General features: G+C 45.3%; 1 protein-coding gene across 3 annotated transcripts in view; it reads left to right on the top strand.

Annotated features, from left to right (window-relative positions):
• The first annotated feature begins 14,802 nt into the window (after nt 1–14,802).
• Lclat1 (lysocardiolipin acyltransferase 1) overlaps nt 14,803–19,704 on the top strand; it is a 129,135-nt gene continuing 124,233 nt past the window's right edge. The window contains exon 1 of one of the 3 annotated variants that reach the window (XM_032908941.1): nt 14,803–14,961. The gene's annotated coding sequence lies outside the window, so the exon portion shown is untranslated. Of the gene's footprint in view, nt 14,983–19,704 lie in introns of all 3 variants that reach the window. The other 2 variants (XM_032908942.1, XM_032908943.1) reach the window with 2 other exon arrangements.

Genomic DNA, 19,704 nt, shown 5'->3' with positions numbered 1-19,704 from the left:
GGTTGATTGATATTTGAATTTTCCTTTCCCCTGAGACATAACTGGAACAAATTTATAAGCCCAATTAGGCGGACTAGTAAGCACCTCTCATCTCCTAGGTAGCCTCAGAGCAGCTCCATGAGGTTGGAACTATATACTATTCTCATTTCACAAGAGGGTAAAACCAATCCCCTCACTTGCAGAGTTGGGAAATGGCTGCGGAACTCAACGGTACCCAGCTTGGGGTGTTATAGTTACCATTTCTGAAACCGTGAATAAATCCACAGTCTGCCTTTAGATCCACGGTTTGCCTCCAGATCTATGAGCTATTGGTTTTTGATCGTGAATTAAGTATTGGCGCATCTGCCATTTTCTTCTTTTTCCTTGCTGCTCATCTCTTTAAATTCTTAACTATATTGACGTGAGGAAAACAAGCTGCGTATGATTCCTCAGGTGGGAGAGACCAAAAGGATCGCAAATGGCCAAGGGGAGTAGGTCACACCTGTCAAACTTGGGAGTCTGCAGCAGCCAGAAGATTGCAAGTTCAAGGCCAGCATGAGCTACATAGTGAGGCAGACCCAATCTCAAAAACACACAAATAACAAGGAATTCCAAGATGAATCCTACAGCTATCCCCTCTGATCAGAAACCCAAGGCAACCCCAGCAAAGATGAAGCAGCCACAGTATCTAGTGCTTGTGCTGGCTAACGTTTACTCACAACTTGATGCAACCTGCAGCCAAATGAAGAACTCCCTCAATTGGGTAGCTCTGTGGCCACGTCAGTGAAAGATTGTTTTGATTGGTGCAGGAGGGTACAGCTTCCCGTGGGTGGCACTGTCCCTGGACAGGTGGGCAGGGCTATAGAAGAAAGCTAGCTGAGCATGCGCTAGAGGGCGCTAGTGAGCAGTGTTCCTCATTGTTTAACGCCTGCTTGAGTTCCTGCCTCCACTTCCTCCATGTACTCTTGTAACCTGGAAGTGTAAATTGACATAAACCCTTACCTTCCCCAGTTGCTTCCGGTTAGGGTGTTTGTTTTGTTTTGTATTTAATCACACCAACAGAAAGCAAACTAGAACAGTATCCAATGGAAAACTCCAGTGTCGACTCCACATGAAGAACCTTTTTCAAGACATTTCCAATCAAATCTGGGAATAGAACATATTGCCTTCGAAACACATGAACACATACGTGACAAATGTTGAACACACATAAATGACGTTCTCTTGCATTGGAAGGAAACTTTAGCAACAGTTTCTGATTTGGTACACTGTCAGTAATTTCTCAGGGAGAAGCCTATTTGATAGTCTGTTAGCTCCACTCAGTGGCTCCCCCTTCTCCCTCCCCCACCCCCAAACAAAATAGCCACTCGCTGTCCTGAAACTAGCTCTGTAGACCAGGCTGGCCTCGAACTCAGAGATCTCCCTGATTCTGCGTCCCGAGTGTGAATCTCAGAAAGTCTGGCTGACCAGTAGTCTCAGAGAGAAAAGGAAGGGAATGACCATGTGTTGAGCGTCAAACACAGGAGTGAGCATGCATCCTGGTTACACTGCTCCCAAGTGTCTAGCTCTCGGGCTTCTTTCCTTATAAAGTTTTAAAAATAAGATTAATGAGCTATAAAAGACACGCAGCACTTTGCACATGTTTAGAGCATGCAGTATAGGTTTTGACATATGTCAGAATTTGAAACCCATGAAGCTCATCTAATCAGGTAGCAGAGATAGTGTAGTCCCTCCCTGCCACCTCCCAAAATGCCTACGGCATCATTTCCCAGAGCTGTAAAAATGTCGCTTTATGTGGCAAAAGTGACATTTACATCAGGGATTTCCTAGATGGAAGCAAACAGAGGGCCACCAGACTTAGACAAAACTGTGATAATCAAAGTGGGGGACCGGAGTTCTCTTGAGAGATTTGATGATGCTAAGAAGCTTTGAGGGTAGGGAAAGCAGTCGCAATGCAAGAAGTGCAGGTGGATCCCAGAAGCTGGAAATGACAAGGTCATGGAACTGCCTCTGTCTTGGAAGGCAGGCAACCCACCAGGCACCTGGATTGGCCCTCAAACCATCCAGGCACTAACGCTGTAACCTATGACTGCCTCCTTACACCGCAAAAGAAACTTTGAAATTGCAATTAAATGAAGGCTTTTGAGATGAAGGGATTATCCTGGCTTATCCAGTGGGCCTTAATGTAATCATGGTGTCCTTATTAGAGTAGGACAAAGGGAGGTTTTACTATGGCGGAGCAGAAGGGGCTGTGATTTGGAAGCAGGGATTGGAGTGGCGTACTTGAAGGATAGAGAGGAGGGCCATAAAATAAACAGTAGTGCTCACCACCAGAAACTGACAAGAGGCAAGAAATGAAATCTTCTTTCTCAATGCCCCCAGAAAGCAGAAGTGCTCCCAATCTCAACGCCTCCAGATGACAGCTGTTCTCCCAATCTCAACGCCTCCAGATGACAGCTGTGCTCCCGATCTTAATACCTTCAGAAAGCAGCAGTGCTCCCAATCTCAATGCCCCCAGAAGGCAGCAGTGCTCCCAATCTCAATGCCCCCAGAAGGCAGTAGTGCTCCCAATCTCAATGCTCTCAGAAGGCAGCAGTGCTCCCAATCTCAATGCCCCCAGAAAGCAGCAGTGCTCCCAATCTCAATTCCCCCAGAAGGCAGTAGTGCTCCCAATCTCAATGCTCTCAGAAGACAGCAGTGCTCCCAATCTCAATGCTCTCAGAAGGCAGCAGTGCTCCCAATCTCAATGCTCTCAGAAGGCAGCAGTGCTCCCAATCTCAATGCTCTCAGAAGGCAGCAGTGCTCCCAATCTCAATGCTCTCAGAAGGCAGTAGTGCTCCCAATCTCAATGCTCTCAGAAGGCAGCAGTGCTCCCAAGCCTTTGGTGTTACTTCCATGTCAGTGTTTGAATCTGAGTTATCTCCGGTAGGTTCATGTTTTGATTCCTTATTCCTCATCCAGTAACTATTTTGGACAACTATAAAAGCTTTGGGAGGTAGGGTTTGGCTGAAAATAAGTCACTGAGTTTGGATAGTTACAGCCTAGCCTTTATTTTCTGCCACTCCGTGCTCTCTGGTCTACCAGCATGTGCGTAGCCTCCAATACACTGCTGCTCTGAGCTCCGCCAGGTCTTCCCTGCTAGAGTGGACTGAAACTGTGAGGCTAAATGAAAATTGTCCCCTTCATGTCATTTCTGTCAGGTGTTCTCTCACTGATACAAAGTAAATCAACGCACCCGGTCCCTTAGATTTGGAGGCTGAGCTGCAAGGTGCTACATTTCTCTTGTTTTAAGCCACTCAGGTTCTGTCAGATTTGTTACATCATCAACAGGAAACTAATACACTAACCCTAGTAGTATAGCTGTAAAAGGTCCTATAATATTTCTGGAATTATAGTAACGTTAAATAACAAAATATATTTGTAGCAGATATTCTTTCCTTTAATGTTTCCACGTACTGAAAGCGTGTAGCCTATCATGTTTATATAGGGTCTGTATTAGTTTGCTTTCCTAGTACTGTGATAGAAAACACCCCGGCTAAAAGCACCTTGAAGAAGAAGGAGCCTATTTCATCATAAAGTTAGAGTCTATCATGGAGGGAAGACAGAGCAGCAGCTCAAGGCGGGAACTTGGAGGCAGGAACAGAAGCTGCGCCCACAGAGGAGTACTGCTTGCTCCTGTCTCACTTTCAGCTTTCTTTTACCTCTCAGGATCACCTATCAGGGACGGGGCCATCTACAGTACACCAAACACACCAACTACCAATCGAGAAAATGTTACACAGATGTACTCACAGGCCAATCTGATGGAGGCATTTCTGGAACCAAGGTTCCCTCCTCCCGACTGACTCTGGATGACAAAACCAAGCAGCATATGGCCTCACTATATAGTACAAGCTGGCCTTGAACTCATGTGTAGCTTAGTCTTGTGTCATCATCCTCTTGCCCCAGGCTCCTGAGAGCTGTAATCAAAAGGTATGGACCTTGACATCTGGCTAAGCTATACTTCTGGCCAATCCTAGCACAGGAACACATGTCTCTGGTAGCAAGCATGACAGGAAGATGATAAGTGGTGGCTCAGTTTATTTTGTGGGAGGATGTAGAAAAAGAGCTCCCATAGGAAAGAAATAGTAATCCCACAGAGCTGGTCTCTAGGGAGAAGAACAAATATAGAGAAACCCACTTGGATTTGCTTTAAAATATAGATCATGGCTACTGGGAGGTGGTGGCACATACCTATAATCCCAGCATTCTGGAGATACAGGCAGGCAGACCTCTGAGTTCAAGGGCAGCCTAGTCTACAGAGCTAGTTCCAGGACAGCCAGGGCCATACAGAGAAATATATGTTGTGTTTTATAAAAATATAATGAGAGAAGGACTATGTTTGGTGGCTGTACAGTCAGGTATAGGGGAAAGGGGTGCCTCAGAGGGCCCATGCTGAGGCAGCCTGATTCAGGGCATGGGGAAAGGAGTTGAGGAAGTAGAGACAGAGAAAGACAGAGAGAGAGAGTAGGAGGAGAGAGACGGGCCATGAGCATGTGGAGAGGGGGGGAGCATGAGCAAGAGGACAGATCCAAGGAGTACACACGACAGACCCACAGCTCCAGCTGCATATGTAGCAGAGGATGGCCTCGTTGGGCACCAATGGGAGGAGAAGCCTTTGGTCCCTGCAAGACTTCGCCCCCAGTGTAGGGGAATGTTAGGGCGGGAGGTGGGAAGGGGTGGGTGGAGGGGTGGGGAACACCCTCATAGAAGTAGGGGATGGGGAGGGATAGGGGGTTTATGGATGGGAAAGCAGGAAAGGGATAACATTTGAATTGTAAATAAATTTTAAAAAATCCAATAAAAAGAATAAAAAGAAAAGGGAAAAAAAAAAAAAAAAAAAAAAGAGCCAGAAAGCAAGAGAGAGAGAGGGGGGTAAGTAGCATCCCTTTTATAGAGAGTCAGACATGCCTAGCTGTTGCCAGGTAACTGTGGGGGAAGTCTAGACAAAATGCCAAATACACACACACACACACACACACACACACACACACACACATACACACACACACACATATATATATATTTACATAGAAGCCATAGTCTCCTCAGTTATGATGATGCTAACAGATGAGGAGGTGACTCCCATGGAAAAGCAGTTCATATTCATGGTTCCCTGTACTTGGCAACCCATTAGAGCTTCATTCGGAAGCTACAGGGTTAAGTTAAGAGGCAGAAGTAGCAGGAGAATGGGGCCAAAAACACTGTGGTTTCCCCAGGCAGGGATGGGTGAGGCAGGGCAAGCAGGCTTGGGAGCGGGTTGAATTCAATGATTTCAGCTGATTCTGGAGTACAAGGTTGCCTTGTTATAAGATAGTGTCAGGTCCAAACCCTGGTGGTTAGATAAAAGCCTGCATTGCTAACTTACGGAGCCAGTTTCCTTGTACGGAAGGAGCTATTTGCTTCTCACTGGCTGAAGGGACTGATGGTCATCTGTGGTGCCTATTAGCACACCAGAGCTCAGGTGTGCCAACTCCAGGCTCCCTCACCGTCACGAGGACTGGTTACACATTTCAGAGTCCGTCCTGGCTCTTCTCACCTCCTGCCCTACTGCAAACTTCGCCAGCTCATGGGTTTCCGTCTCCCCAACTTCTTATTGCTCTTTAAACCTTGCTATTGTGGCCCTGCTCTCTCTTTCACCCTCTCTCTGTGTCTTCATCTCTTGCTCTTCTCTCTCTCTCCTCTCATGGTCAGGTCAAGTCTGCTTACCATGCAAGTCTGCAACTTGCTCTGTCTACTCTGGAATCTTCCAGATGCCCCTGGCGGCTCTATCCCCAACATCTAAAATAAAAACCATCTCCTCAGCCATACTTTGGAGCTGCCAAGTTGCCAGTTTATACAGATACCTAGCCTTGCAGTGGCTTTTGCAGAGGGATATTGGCTTGGAGTGAAGACTTAAGGAATGGGGTGCTCCACATTGGTTGGTTTGCGTAGGAAAGGCTCCTGGCTAGGAAGGTTGGTTGCAGTCTCTGGGAATTAGCTAAACAGGAACAAGCAGCCCCTTCCCAACCTTGAGACTCCAGATACATCTAGAAAACAAAAGTAAAATATATAGTTAGCATGCATTTGTGGTTGACCATCCTAGACACGTCGGGTGGCCGTCAGAGGTCATTCAGTGGGCTCACAAATAAAGACTGAAGAGATTGCCACAGGGTTTGTGATATGCTTGACCCAGAGAGTGGCACTATTAGGAGTTGTAGCCTTGTTGGAAAAAGTGTGTCACTGTGGGTGTGGGCTTTTTTTTTTTTTAAGACTTATTTATGTATATGAGTACACTGTACCTGTCTTCAGACACACCAGAAGAGGGTGCCAAATCCCATTATGGATGGTTGTGGGCCACCACGTGGTTGCTGGGAATTGAACTCAGGACCCCTGGAAGAGCAGTCAGTGCTCCTAACCATTGAGCCATCCCTCCAACCCCAGGTGTGGGCTTTAAGACCCTCATCCTAGCTGCCTAAAAGCCCGTCTTCTTCTAGCAGCCTTCAGATGATGATGTAGAACTCTCAGCTCCTCCTGCACCATGCCTGACTGGATGCTGTCATCCTTGATGATGATGGACAGGACCTCTGAACCTGTAAGCTAGCCTGATCAAATGTTGTTCTGATAAGAGTTGCTTGGTCATGGTGTCTGTTCACAGAAGTAAAACCCTAACTAAGACAGGGTCTTAAAGGTTATTACTGTTAGGAGAAATAGTGTGGGGAAGATACTAGGTAATTCTACTGGCAGATAGGGTAAGAATGTCTCAGAAAGAGGACATCAGCTCAGGTAAAGATGCTTGCTGCCAAGCCTGACTACCTGAACTTGATCTCCAGGACCCACTCATAGTAGAAAGGGAAAACTGACTCTTATACACTGTCTTTTAACCTCCACATGCCACATGCAAATTGTGGCAGTATGAGTGTTCCCTCTCCGATAAATTATTCAAGTAGAGAATTTCTCAGGGAGGTTCAATTGGTCTGAGGGTTAGTTCACTTGTGGCATAGGAAGTCCACGTGGTTGTTATCCCCAAACTCTCTCCCTTAGCCACTTTCCACTAGAGTTTAGCTGGTTAGACACTTGCTTTCCACCTCCTTACAGATAAAGGCCAGGGTTTTAGATCACTGGGCAAAAAGGGTACATGTGTTGTGGAGTTTCTGTTTAGACTGCTGCCCCATGGAAAACTACAAACCATGAGGCAAGTGGTGATTCCAGCAGTGATCTCTGCATAGGAGAGTGGAGGAACAGGGAGTTCAAATTCAAGGTCAGCTTAGTTTAGCAAGAAACAGTCTCAAGAATACAAAACCCAGCCAGAAACTAAACAAAAGCCTCCCACAGAGAACACCTACCTCTTCCTGGTTTCCTGTTTCTTGTGTTAACTGTGGGAAGCAAAGCAGGGTGAAGGAATCTGGACTCTGGTGGTATCCTTGAATTATACAACCAGTACTGGTTGGCCTATGCTGTACTTGAATACAATACTTGAATAAATGGCCTTGGAGTTTAAGCCACTGTGGGCTGGATTGGCTACTTATCACTGAGGATTTCCTCTCAGACATCAAGGGCCTGCGCTAAGGAGCAAGAGAAATGGTTTTGTCTATGTGCAATGAATTGGCCTCTTCCCCATTTTGCCCAAGTGAATGGAGATTTATCAATGTATCAGTTGGAGCTCTGTCAAGAAACCAATAGTCCAAGAAGGGATAAATAAATAGAATAGAAGGGAGTTAGGAACACTGCTGGACTCCTAGGGAAAAAAAGAGAGAGGGTGGGAGGGAGAGCAGAGAGGAAAAGAGGAAGAGGAGGAAGGGAGGAAGAAGGACGGAATACAGAAAGAGGCAGGGAAGGAGGAAGGGGAGGAGGAAGGAAGGAATTGATTCACATGGAAGGAAATAACGAAGGCTGTTTAAATATAAAGGGTTAAGGACTTTATATAAAGGGTTAAGGAGTCCTGCATTTGGACCTCGGCTTAAGGGACAAGCGGAAGGAGTGGCTTGTATAACCCTGGAGAGAAAAGCCTTAGGTATGGACCTATGGCCTTAGGTACTTGCTGAACCACTGTCTGACACCCCCCACCCCACACACACTCTCCAGGAAAATGCACTTAGGAAGTTCCTGTGTGCCTCCCGTGCTAAAACCTGTCCAGAGACCTTCCAGAGATGCCCACTGAGTGGATTAGCACAGAGAAAGAAATGGAGGCCAGTGAAACAGAGGAAAGGGAATCATCAGAATTTTATCCTAAGGTGTGTGTGTGTGTGTGTGTGTGTGTGTGTGTGTGTGAGAGAGAGAGAGAGAGAGAGAGAGAGAGAGAGAGAGAGAGAGAGATCTCGCATACTTCTTTCACTCACTGTAGCATCCAAAGTCCTGAACTGTCAAAGACAACACTCCTCTCAGGAAATTAAAACATCCTACTTCAAATGCTGTTTGAACCAGGGATGCTGTGGGCTGCAGGAGGGGTTGCTTTAGGCCTTCGGTTAAATGTCCGTGGCCTTTGCTAGCTCTGTGTGTTCCTTCTACCGGCACCAGCTCACTTGACTCTTCTCTGAAGTCTATTACTGGGCACATATCCTACCTTATTACTATCACATTTGGAAGAAGAAAAAGGAGGAAGAGGAGGAGGAGGAAGAGGAAGAGGAGGAGGAAGAGGAGGAGAAGCATCGACAGCAATTACATGGTGATATAGGTATTTAATAGTAACAAAACACAGTAAGAACTAGAATGTGGGGTTTCCTATTTGTGATCCTGTTTCCCTGAGAGAGTGTCCTATTAAATGTACCTATTAAATCAAAGACTCACGAGACTGAGCTGTTTATCAGCTGTAATATTGCATTGTAGGAAATCAAGAAAGATTTAGAAACTGCAGAGAAATTACCCTTCTGGGTAGTAGAGTAGATTAATACTATCCTATAAACTTAGGGGTACATTTTTATTTTCTACCTTAAAATTAAAAAGACAAGAGACCTAGAGAAAACTCTAATTGTAGAACAGGGAATACGGACACGCCAGTTTGCTGGTAACCATTCCTCTACCCAGAAGCAACTGTTGCAAGAGATTCTCTTGTGTCTTCCCAGAGACTGCCAGGCATGCACGGTCATATTCAGACTCCAAGAACACTGACTTAGGGTTCCTAGGGCAGTGGATGTTGTCAGGGTTCTTTCAATCATCCTCTTCCTGAGGCTCTGAGCTCTGGTCGCTAATGAATCCCAGTTGCCCCTCTTCTCCAGAAGATATCCTTCAGAAGAGTGTGGGCTGCCTTGCTATGCTGGTTCTGTACCACATCTTCAAGTTACCCATTCTTTTTTTTCCCTTTCCTTTTATTGGATATTTTCTCACTTACATTTCAAATGTTATTCCCTTTCCCAGTTTTCCCTCCAGAAATCCCCATCTTTTCTCCCTTCCCCTGCTTCTGTGAGGGTCCTTCCCTACCCACCCACCCCCTCCCTTCCTCCTCCCCGCCCTGGCATCCAGCCTTCACAGGACCAAAAACCTCTCCTCCCATTAATGCCCCACAAGGCCATCCTCTGCTACATATGGGGCTGGAGCCATGGGTACTATTTGGTTGGTTTAGTCCCTGGGAGCTCTGGGGGAGGGGATCTGGTTGGTTGATATTATTGTTCTTCCTATGGGGTTTCAAACCCCTTCAGCTCTTTCAGTCCTTTCACTAAACCCTCCAGTGGGGTTCCCGTGCTCAGTCCAATGGTTGGCTACAAGCATCTACCTCTGTATTTACCAGGCCTTGGCAAAGCCTTTCAGAAGACAGCTATATCATGCTCCTGTCAGCATGCACTTCTTGGCATGCACAATAGTGAGTTTTGTGACTGTATATGGGATGGTTCCCCCAGGTTGAGCAGTCTCTGGATGGCCTTTCCTTCAGTCTCTGCTCCACACTGTCTCTGTACTTCCTCCCGTGAGTATTTTGTTCCCCCTTCTAAGAAGGACTGAAACACCCACACATTGGTCTTCCTTCTTCTTGAACTTCATGTGGTCTGTGAATTGTATCTTGGATATTCCGAGTTTTGGGGCTAATATCCACTTATCAGTGAGTTCATACCATGTGTGTTCTTTTGTGACTGGGTTACCTTACTTGGGATGATATTCTCTAGTTCTAACCATTTGCCTAAGAATTTCATGAAGTCATTGTTTTAAATAGCTGAGTAGTACTCCATTGTGTAAATATACTACATTTTCTGTATCCATTCCTCTGTTGAAGGACATCTGGGTTCTTTCCAGCTTCTGGCTATTATAAATAAGGCTGCTATGAACATAGTGGAGCATGTGTCCTTCTTATATGTTAGAGCATCTTTTGGGTATTCATTTGGAATATAAAATAACTCACGATAGTGAAAACTATTCTCAACAATAAATAAAAGAATTTCTGGGGGGAATCACATCCCTGACCTCAAGCTGTATTACAGAACAATAATGATAAAAATGTATGGTATTGGTAGATTGATGGAATAGAATTGGAGACCCAGAAATGAACCCACACACCTATGGTCACTTGATCTTTGACAAAGGAGCTAGAACCATCCAGTGGAAAAAAGATAGCATTTTCAACAAATGGTGCTGGTTCCACTGGCAGTCAGCATGTAGAAGAATGCAAATCGATCCATTCTTATCGCCCTGTACAAAGCTTAAATCCAAGTGGATCAAGGACCTGCACATCAAACCAGATACACTCAAACTAATAGAAGAGAAAGTGGGCAAGAGCCTCGAACACATGGGCACAGGGAAAATTTTCCTGAACAGAACACCAATGGCTTATGCTCTAAGATCAACAATCAACAAATGGGACTTCATAAAATTTCAAAGCTTCTGTAAGGCAAAGGACACTGTCATTAGGACAAAATGGCAAACAGCAGATTTGGAAAAGATCTTTACTAATCCTGCATCCAATAGAGGGCTAATATCCAATATATACAAAGAACTCAAGAAGTTAGACTTCAGAGAATCCAATAACCCTATTACAAATGGGGTACAGATCTAAACAAAGAATTCTCAATTGAGGAATATTGATATCTAATGGCTGAGAAGTACCTAAAGAAATGTTCGACATCCTTAGTCATCAGGGAAATGCAAATCAAAACAACCCTGAGATTCCACCTCACACCAGTCAGAATGGCTAAGAGCAAAAACTCAGGTGACAGCAGATGCTGACGAGGATGTGGAGAAAGGGGAACACTCCTCCATTGTTGGTGGGATTGCAGACTAGTACAACCACTCTGGAAATCAGTCTTAAGGTTCCTCAGAAAACTGAACACAGTGCTACCTGAGGACCCAGCCATAGCTGTTCTTGATAAGTGACCAGTAGAAGAATGTAACACAGGGGTATCTACTCCTTTGCCTCAAGGTTGAGCAAGCATTTGGAGTAATCCTGCTTCAGGGTTCCCATTGGTTCTAGCTGAAGCTTGTCTCCAGCTGAGACTACATGGTTGCTTTTCTCTTTCTTTTTTTTTTTTTTTTTTTTTTTTTGGGCTGGATCGAACCCAGGACCTTTGTGCTTCCTAGGCAAGCGCTCTACCACTGAGCCAAATCCCCAACCCCTGCTTTTCTTTCATCTCCATAGTAGTCTTGTTTCTTTTACCCCACCTTCTTCTCTTGAGAGCAAGAGTCTTGTAAGCAGATCTATGCCTCAGCCCCCATTTGTAGGAAGCCACCAGCAGGAGGTGTCCTAGGAAGCCAACTAGAGATGGGATTCTCAAGGGGAGAGGATGGGAAATGAGGACAAGTCCCGTTGCTAGGCAACCGATCCCATTGGCTACTTCCTGGGGTATTAACAGTACCCCAGTTGAGCTAGCACAACAGCTGACTTTGCTGAAGAAGGGAAGGATGCGGGAGAAGAAGGGCTTTAGCGGCGCAGCCTTTGGTGATTGCCAGGTTTGAAGAAAATACTGGGAGGACTTGCAGAGGGATGGCTATTGTTAAGCAAGCGACATGTTGGAACTGGAAGACTTGTTCAGCAGATTTTTAAAAGACGCTCGACACTTGCACCCTAAGTGAAGACTAGGCATAGCCCCAGAAATTTAAGAGCCGGCAAGATTGTCATCTTGGACATATTTCCAATGCCGAAGTTGGGGTACTGACACGGGAACAGCAGAACCTTGGAGTGAGGTTTTCTTGAGAACTTTGAACCCTCAGATTCAAGCAGGCCTCTTTGACTTTGTTGGAAGATACAGGGTCTACTTGCTGGGGTCTGTGTGGCAAGTCTCATCTTGACTTGACCATCAAGGAGGGAACCACCCACGGTCAGAGCTCTGGGAGCCAAATCCAATATACTGCTGGGATGATTCTTAAAATTTGGGAAAGCAGATGACTGCATTAAAAGAGAGATCTCATGTGGCAATGGTGATGAAAAAAAATTAGAGAAGTTTCAGATGATTGACCAACCGACTAGAAACTTTTCTGGTTTCCTCTGTCTCTCAGTAAGGGCCTGGATGACATCGCTTATCACCCCAAGCCTCGGGGGCTCTGTCAGAGAGTAACAGCATCATTGAGTAACAGCTCAGAGGTGTTTGTCTTCTAAAAGCAGAACAGGGCTAATGGGACTGTTGTTACATTAGTAGCATTGGGGACTGCAAGATTCCAGAAGAGCTGAGACAGTTCTGAGAAGCAGTGACAATCTAATTACCATAATGGATAGCAAGGTTGAAGTGACAGCCAGGGATCTCAACCTGACCTTAAGATGGCTGATGGAACATAGCAGGGGGTCTGTGGGCAGACAATAGGGGTTCTGTACAATATATAGTCTCAGCAGGTGAGCAGTAATAAAAGAGTGGGGTCCGACGTCACCCCAATGGGAAATTCTAATCTGCTGCCCAGTTTCAAGACCTGAGCCTTTTACTCTTAAACTGCAAGGACTGAAGGAGAGGCTTCTGAACATGAGAACCCATGTTTCTTCAGTGGGTCTTCACAGTCATATAAATGCATATACATATACACAAAAATACATATACATAAAAGTACATATACATAAAAAATATACTTTTTTCAAAATGAAGTTTCTTCATGTAGCCCTGGCTGTCCTGGAATTTTCTCTATAGATAAGGCTAACTTTGAACTCACAGATCTGTCAGCTTCTGCCTCTCCAGTGCTGGGATTAAAGACATGAGCCACCACCAGTCAGCTTTTTTTGTTGTTGTTGTTATTGTTCTTAAATAACCACAGACCCAGGAAAGAAACATGCTCTGATTGTTTTTTTTTTCTTTTTAGATAAATGTTGGTTAAACGATCTAAATTGATGGGGTTATCCTGGAGTCCCAAGTATCCATCTTCCTTTATTACTTTCCTTTAATCCATTAGAACAAAAGAGGCATCTCCAGTAGAGAAAAGGCTACATATAGACTCCTCACATTCTCAGAGAACGCACAGCGGTGCATACTTGAGAGGTTCTGGAGGATCGCCATGCTCAGTTCAAAGCAATGACAAGCCTTAAAGAAAAAACAACGAAAACAAACAAACAAACAAAACCTAAGATTTTCCAGAACTCTTGAGTTTAGAGACAAAAATGAGGTCCATTCAACCTCATAGAGATAACTGCATTTTTGTACTGGTGTTTTTCCTGTGTTGTATTTTTTTGTTTTCTAATAAAGTTGTGGCACATCTCAAATACTTAAACATTGAATAAAAGTCAAGGAGATGTAATGCTGATTCTCTGCGGGAAGGTACCTGGCATTTCTTTTTTAAAATTTAGAGTCCTCCTGGCTCTGTTAGGGGACTGCTGGGGTTAAGGGCTTGTGCTGTCACACAAGGCTACCCTGTACTTAAAAAATTCATTTCTCTGTTTCATGTTAAATAAGCAGATTAAATGTATAAACACACATGAAGAGCTGTTGAAAGGCTCTGTAGGCTATGAGTGGACGTTTATTATTTTTAAAGATTTCTCTTATTTGTTAAATCAGCAAGAAGGTATTGTGCAGGGGAACTGCAAAGAGGTTATATTAATCGGTCTCTAGCGTCCAGGGGCTTAGTCTGGTAGGTTAGGGGTTAGATCCTGTAGAAAGGAACAAAGACCTTTCAAGAAAAGTGTCCGGAAAAAAAAAAAAAAAAACCAACCCAAAAAAACCCAACCCCAACAACAAACAAACAACAACCAAACCAAAAAACAAAACAAAACAAAAAAACCCCAAAAAACCAACAACCAATCCGACTGGGCCATGCAGGAGAGGAAAAGTTGAGAGTTGAGCAAACACTGTTGAATTAGCCAACAGCTGTGCACCACGGAATGTGGATTTGCTCTTTGACTTGGGGCAAGAAAATAAGGCTTGTAAATTAAGTGTCTCTGATACGTTTTTCATCAGGCAACCCCGGGTTGAACGAAGGTGAGTTTAGTTTTACACCATCAGGACCGGGATTCTAGAGCTGGCCGCGTGATAATTTGCTCTTTACTTGGGGCAAGAAAGTAAGAGTTGTAAATAACTGCCTGTGATTTGATTTCCATGAGGCAACCTCAGGCGTTGACCGTGCCTTGAGTTTTGCGCCATCAGAAACTCAGGTTCTAGAATTGGCTGGATGCTAATTTGCTCTTTGATTCCGGGCATAAACCTTAGGCTTGCAAATGAGTGCTCTAGATTTGCCATCCTCTACGCACCTATTAGGTTCCCCGAAGACCACCGATGAGTTCTGATTTTTGGTTTCTTGCTCCTCTACCCTACCAGCTTTGGCATGAATCTGCAGCGAACCAGGCTGATCTGGGGCGCGGCTCCTTTAAAGGCCCGGGGTCTCTCCGAGTTGCGGAGCAGGGGCGGAGCGCCCCGCTCAAGGGCTTCCCACGCAGCCGGAGACGCCTTGCGTCACAGCGCCAGTAGCCAATCAGGGTGGAGTCTGGAGGGACGCATTACTAAGGCGACGGGCTCGACGCCTCCCCGCTTCGGGATGAATTAGCGGCGGGTTCTGCTCGCAGGTTGTGACCCCCGTGAGTCGCAGTTTCGCCCCAGTGTCCCCGCGACGTCTCGCGTTCCCCCCGGCGTGTCCCAGGTGCGCGGCCCGCGGTGTCAGGTGTGGGCTTCGGCGCGGAGAACATGGCGGCGGCCAAGGGATTTTTCCCGAGTGGGCGGATGGGGAGCTGCGGCTCGACCGCTTTTCCCGAGAGGAGGCCTCCTCGGGTGGGCCCTGGGGGACAGTCACTCGCGGGAATTGGGTGGAGGGCTAGGGCGAGCGACTCTAGGGAGGCGGAGGCCTCCGGAGCCCAGCAGGCTGCGGAGGCGAGGAGCGTCGGGTGCCCGGTCTGTGCTCACTGACAACCACCTTCCTGTCCACACCACACCTCGGCGAAATCCGGGAGCTGCCGAGTCCCTAAACACCGCCTAAGGTGTGCCAGGGGCCAGATTCCAGGTGCACAAGCCTTCCCAGGAGTAGCCATGTGGAAAGCCCAAAAGAGAGTTTTTCAGGGTTCAAGCTGTTTGTTTCTTGCGGGCGACAGAGGTGTGCCCTAGGTCTAGGTGGCAGTGCCAGATGGAAAGATAGGCCACATTGAAGGCTGACTTCGAGTTCGATATTCCTTTTAATCGGTATTCGCTCTTGCTAAGGGCTGGCCTCCCAATTCACGGTCCTTGCCTCTGCACTCATATTGGTGCGATAACAGGCGTGCTTCACCACGCCCACCTGGCAGGTTTGGTCTTTCAGGTTGTATCTTAACATCTAAGATTATGTTTGACCAGAAGCAATAAAGACAAGACTAAGGTGTTTCTTTGTGGTTGTGGAGCTGTTTTGTTTCCTGGATCTTGCCTGAAGGCTTAGTCGCCTCTGATTGGATCTGAGTTTTGCATTCAATTAAGTCCAGGAAAAGCATTGAAAAAGAAATTGGTGAAGGCATTATCAAGATACAATGCTTCCCATTCAAATCCATCACGTATTTCTGCAAAGAAACAACCTGGCATAAAAAGTTTAAAAAAAAATTGGACTACTTTTAAAAATACTATTTTGTTGAAAGACTTTGCAAAATTCGTGTGTTTTAAAAATACTTTCGTTTGTGTACGTGAGACTGGACGAGTTTATATTCACCATGCGACATGGTGCAGGAGCTGGAGTTTCAGATGTTTTTTGAGTCTCCTAAGGTGGGTGTTGGGAACTCAACCCTGCTCTTAACCACTGAGCTCTATCACTGCAGCCCTTAGATTTGTGTGGTTTTGAATTAATAAAGGAATTGAAAAAAAATCACAGAGCACTTAGTTTTAGTCCTAAAAGCTTCTGCAGGGTGCTCAATGTATCTGCACTGTGATTTCCATGTGGCTTTAAGTTGAACAAATGTTTTGGATTCCTCTTTCCACAGGTCTCAAGGTTGGCTCCTGCAGATGTTAGGAGGGACTTTTCCAAACGGAATCTGGGGAAATAGGGTCAGTTTGGCCTAGGGTTGGGGTTGTATGTAGTAGTAACTAGGTTGCTTCTTAAAAATGTGGTAATTATGTTAACGTCTATGAGGCACTTGGTCTTTGAATAGAGATAACATTGAGGTTTTCTAAGCCGGGGTGGGGGGTGGGGGGGGAGGAGACAGTTCCTATAAAAGACTTACAGTGTGGTAAGAATTGACATTAATTAGTTTGTACTACTCTGCTTGTTGGTATGTCAGGGGACTTATAAGTAAGGGTCAACTCAGTCACCAGTCAAACACCAGTGTAAAGTGAGCACTTTAACAGATGAGGAAACTAGAGCACATTGACATTTAAGTCATTTGTCCTTAACTGTACAGCTAGCATCGTGAGTCCAGCCTGTGGCTCCTGCCCCCTTTCTCTGTCTTGTACTGCGGATGGAATGCAGGGCCTTGCACATCTAAACAAGCACTCTATCACTGAACTGTCCCCAGCCCCATTTTTATTTTTAGAGACAGACTGGGTGTGATGGCTATCCCAGTTGTCAACTCGACTATATCTGGAATGAACTACAGTCCAGAAACAGAAATGGAGGGCACACCTGTGATCCAGACTGGAAGACACAGGCTGCTGCTGCTTCTTCTTCTTCTTTTTCTTTCTTTCTTTTTTTTTTTTTTTTTATGAGGCATAGTGGCTCTGAAAAGCTTTGGTCTAGGCAAGGCGAAACACACCTTTAATCCCAGGAGAGATTAAATCCCAAGAGAAACATACCTCTTGAGTTCAAGGCCAGCCTGACAGAGCAAGTTCCTAGAAAAGCTTAGGCCAGGCACACCTTTAATCTGGGCCACACCTTCTGCCGGAGGCCTATATAAGTACAGTGCGTGAAGGCAGAGGTGGTTCTTCTTTGCCTGCTTGCATTTACTGCCAGCACATCTGTTGGAACCTACTTCTTCAGGATTCTAGCTGAAACACCTAGCCTCGTGGGACTGAGCAACCACTAGATTCTTGGGCTTCCCATTTGCATCTGGCCATTGTTGAGTAAGTCATTTCAATAAATTACCTCCATAAGTTCTGAGACTCTCGAGAACAAGGGTTAGTCTTGAACTCTTTAGCTCAGGAAGGTCTTGAACTTGTGATGTTCTTCATGCCTCAGCCCTCTAAATAGTTGCGTTTACAGTCCTGCACCCCAAAGCCTGGCCCCCGCATTCTTCCATACATTCACTATATGTGTACGGGAATATCGTGTGCTAAGGGGAGTGTGTGAGCTGAGTGTAGTCGTCTAAACAGCTACTTTCACTCTTTGCTATCTGTGGTAGTTACTTTGGTGACTTTGGTTAAGTAGTATGTTCATTCTACTTTTTCTCTAAGACAGCAGTCTAATCTGTAGTGCACGTTAGTCTGAAACTTAATCTGTAATCCATGCTAGCTTCAAACTCTAGGCAGTCCTAGACACTCGGTCTCCTCAGCCTCCTGAGTGAGAGGACTATTAAGAAAGTGCTGTCCTGTGCAGTCTTGATGTCCAGTATTCTTAAGAACTGTTTTAAAATAGAGAGTTTTTATACCTATCAGGAAACACAAGTCAATTTTAGTTTTTATTAAATTCTTTTGTGTATGGTGTGTGGATATGTTGGGGTTCAGGAATCATCACACAAACCACTCAGACTCAAGTCTCAGTTAAGCAAGAATAGTGTATTGAGCATACACCCCAAGACTGATCAGAGTCACAGCCTAGACCTAGAGAACATTTTTCAGGGCCAGTTTATAAAGGAAAAAAGCACAAAGATCCTGTGCACAGGTGCAGGAAGTGCAGCCCTGTTATCAGCTCTGACTCCAGCTATTTTGGCGAGCTCGATAGAACAGGTCTAACTGATCTATACTCTTATGGTTGTGGAATTTCTTAAGATTAACAAATCCCAGAACATGATAGGTTATGTGGTGGGCATGACCGTGTTCTGAGTCAAACTCTTTTTCTGCATCAATGACTGGCAGGCATGGGATGAAATGGGTACAGCTGTACTAGGGGGCGGGCTTCAACACGTGTGTATGTGTGGGGAGGGCATACACATGGAAAGGCTTTATCTTTTGAGAAAGGCTCTCACTGAGTCTGATGATCACTGATTGACTAGGCTGGGGTTTACTTATTTATTTATTTATTTATTTATTTATTTATTTATTTATTTATTTATTGCTTTCATGCCCCTGGTGCTTTCTCTGCCTCTCTGAGCATCCTTTAATTTCTGCCTCCTGGTGCTTGGATTGCATACATACATGTTGCAGTATATTTGATTATATTGTGAATCCAGAGATTGTGGACTGTGTGAACCGGTTTCTAATGTGGTATCTTTAGGCTTTGATCCTAGAACTTTCTGTTTGCTGTGAACAAGTACTTGTGGTGGAGGTCAATCTTAGCACACACCTTTAATCCAAGAGATAAATAAAGGTCAAGAGGCAGAGCAAGTAAGCAGCAGACAGGGAGTGAACATAACTCAACAGAAAGGAGCGTCTTTGAGTTGAAGGGTATTTAAGACATGTCGAGAAGGGGAAAAAGCCCTCGTTTTCCTTCCAGGAGGTTAGTGCAGTAGGAAGGTCAGTTGGGTGCTTTCTCTGCCTCTCTGAGCTAGCAGGCTTTTACCACAGCGTCTGGCTCCTAAGTCTTCAGTTGGTAGTTTGGGATTTTGTTTTAAAAGCAACACATGCACATGCTGCCAAACGTTGGGTGCTGGGGATCTGAATTGAGGCCCTCAGGCTTGTGTGGCAAGGATTTCACCCACTGAGCCATCTTCCCAACCCTGATTAAATTCTTTGAGAGAATAATTTGGATGAATTAAAACAAAACTGGTTTTAGTACAGTTGATTGTTAAGATAGACTAATAATTTTCTCAGTATTTGTAGAAAAAAAATGGCATAAATAGAAGTGGCTGTGACATTTTTATCAGCTTTTTTTGCCTCCTTGGAATGTAGAATTATTACCTAATCTGATCTTTGGTGTTCAAGGAGAGGCCCAAGTCCAACCTGAAGACTAGGTGTATGAATAGATTATTAACTTACAGTGTGCTAAGCACTCAGATGTAATGGTGGTGGGAGCAGAGAGCTGTGGGAACATGTGCTGGGCTGGGCCTAGCCGAGTGAGGAAGGGAGCTAAATAGAGCATGAGATGGCCTGCCTGTGAACGTGCGTCGTAGGACACAGTCAAGGCAGGACACATGAGAACATGCTTATTCTTTCAGGGGAGGAACCAGGCTGTTCTCAGCTAACACTCTTCTTATGCAGTGGGCAGTAAGGATTTATCAAGGGCTTTCAGTTAGAGGTCCTAGTCGTTCTTTTCTGTCAGCTTGTCTTCCCTCACTGGAAAGAGGACCCTCAATTGAGAAAATGCCTCCGTCCGATTGCCGGCAGGCTAGTCTGTGGGTCA

The sequence above is a fragment of the Rattus rattus genome, chromosome 7, assembly GCF_011064425.1.
Source record: "Rattus rattus isolate New Zealand chromosome 7, Rrattus_CSIRO_v1, whole genome shotgun sequence".
In the NCBI taxonomy this organism is placed as follows: Eukaryota; Metazoa; Chordata; class Mammalia; order Rodentia; family Muridae; genus Rattus; species Rattus rattus.
The sequence above is the reverse complement of the archived record's forward strand: the minus strand, read 5'-3'. Positions and strand labels throughout refer to the sequence as shown.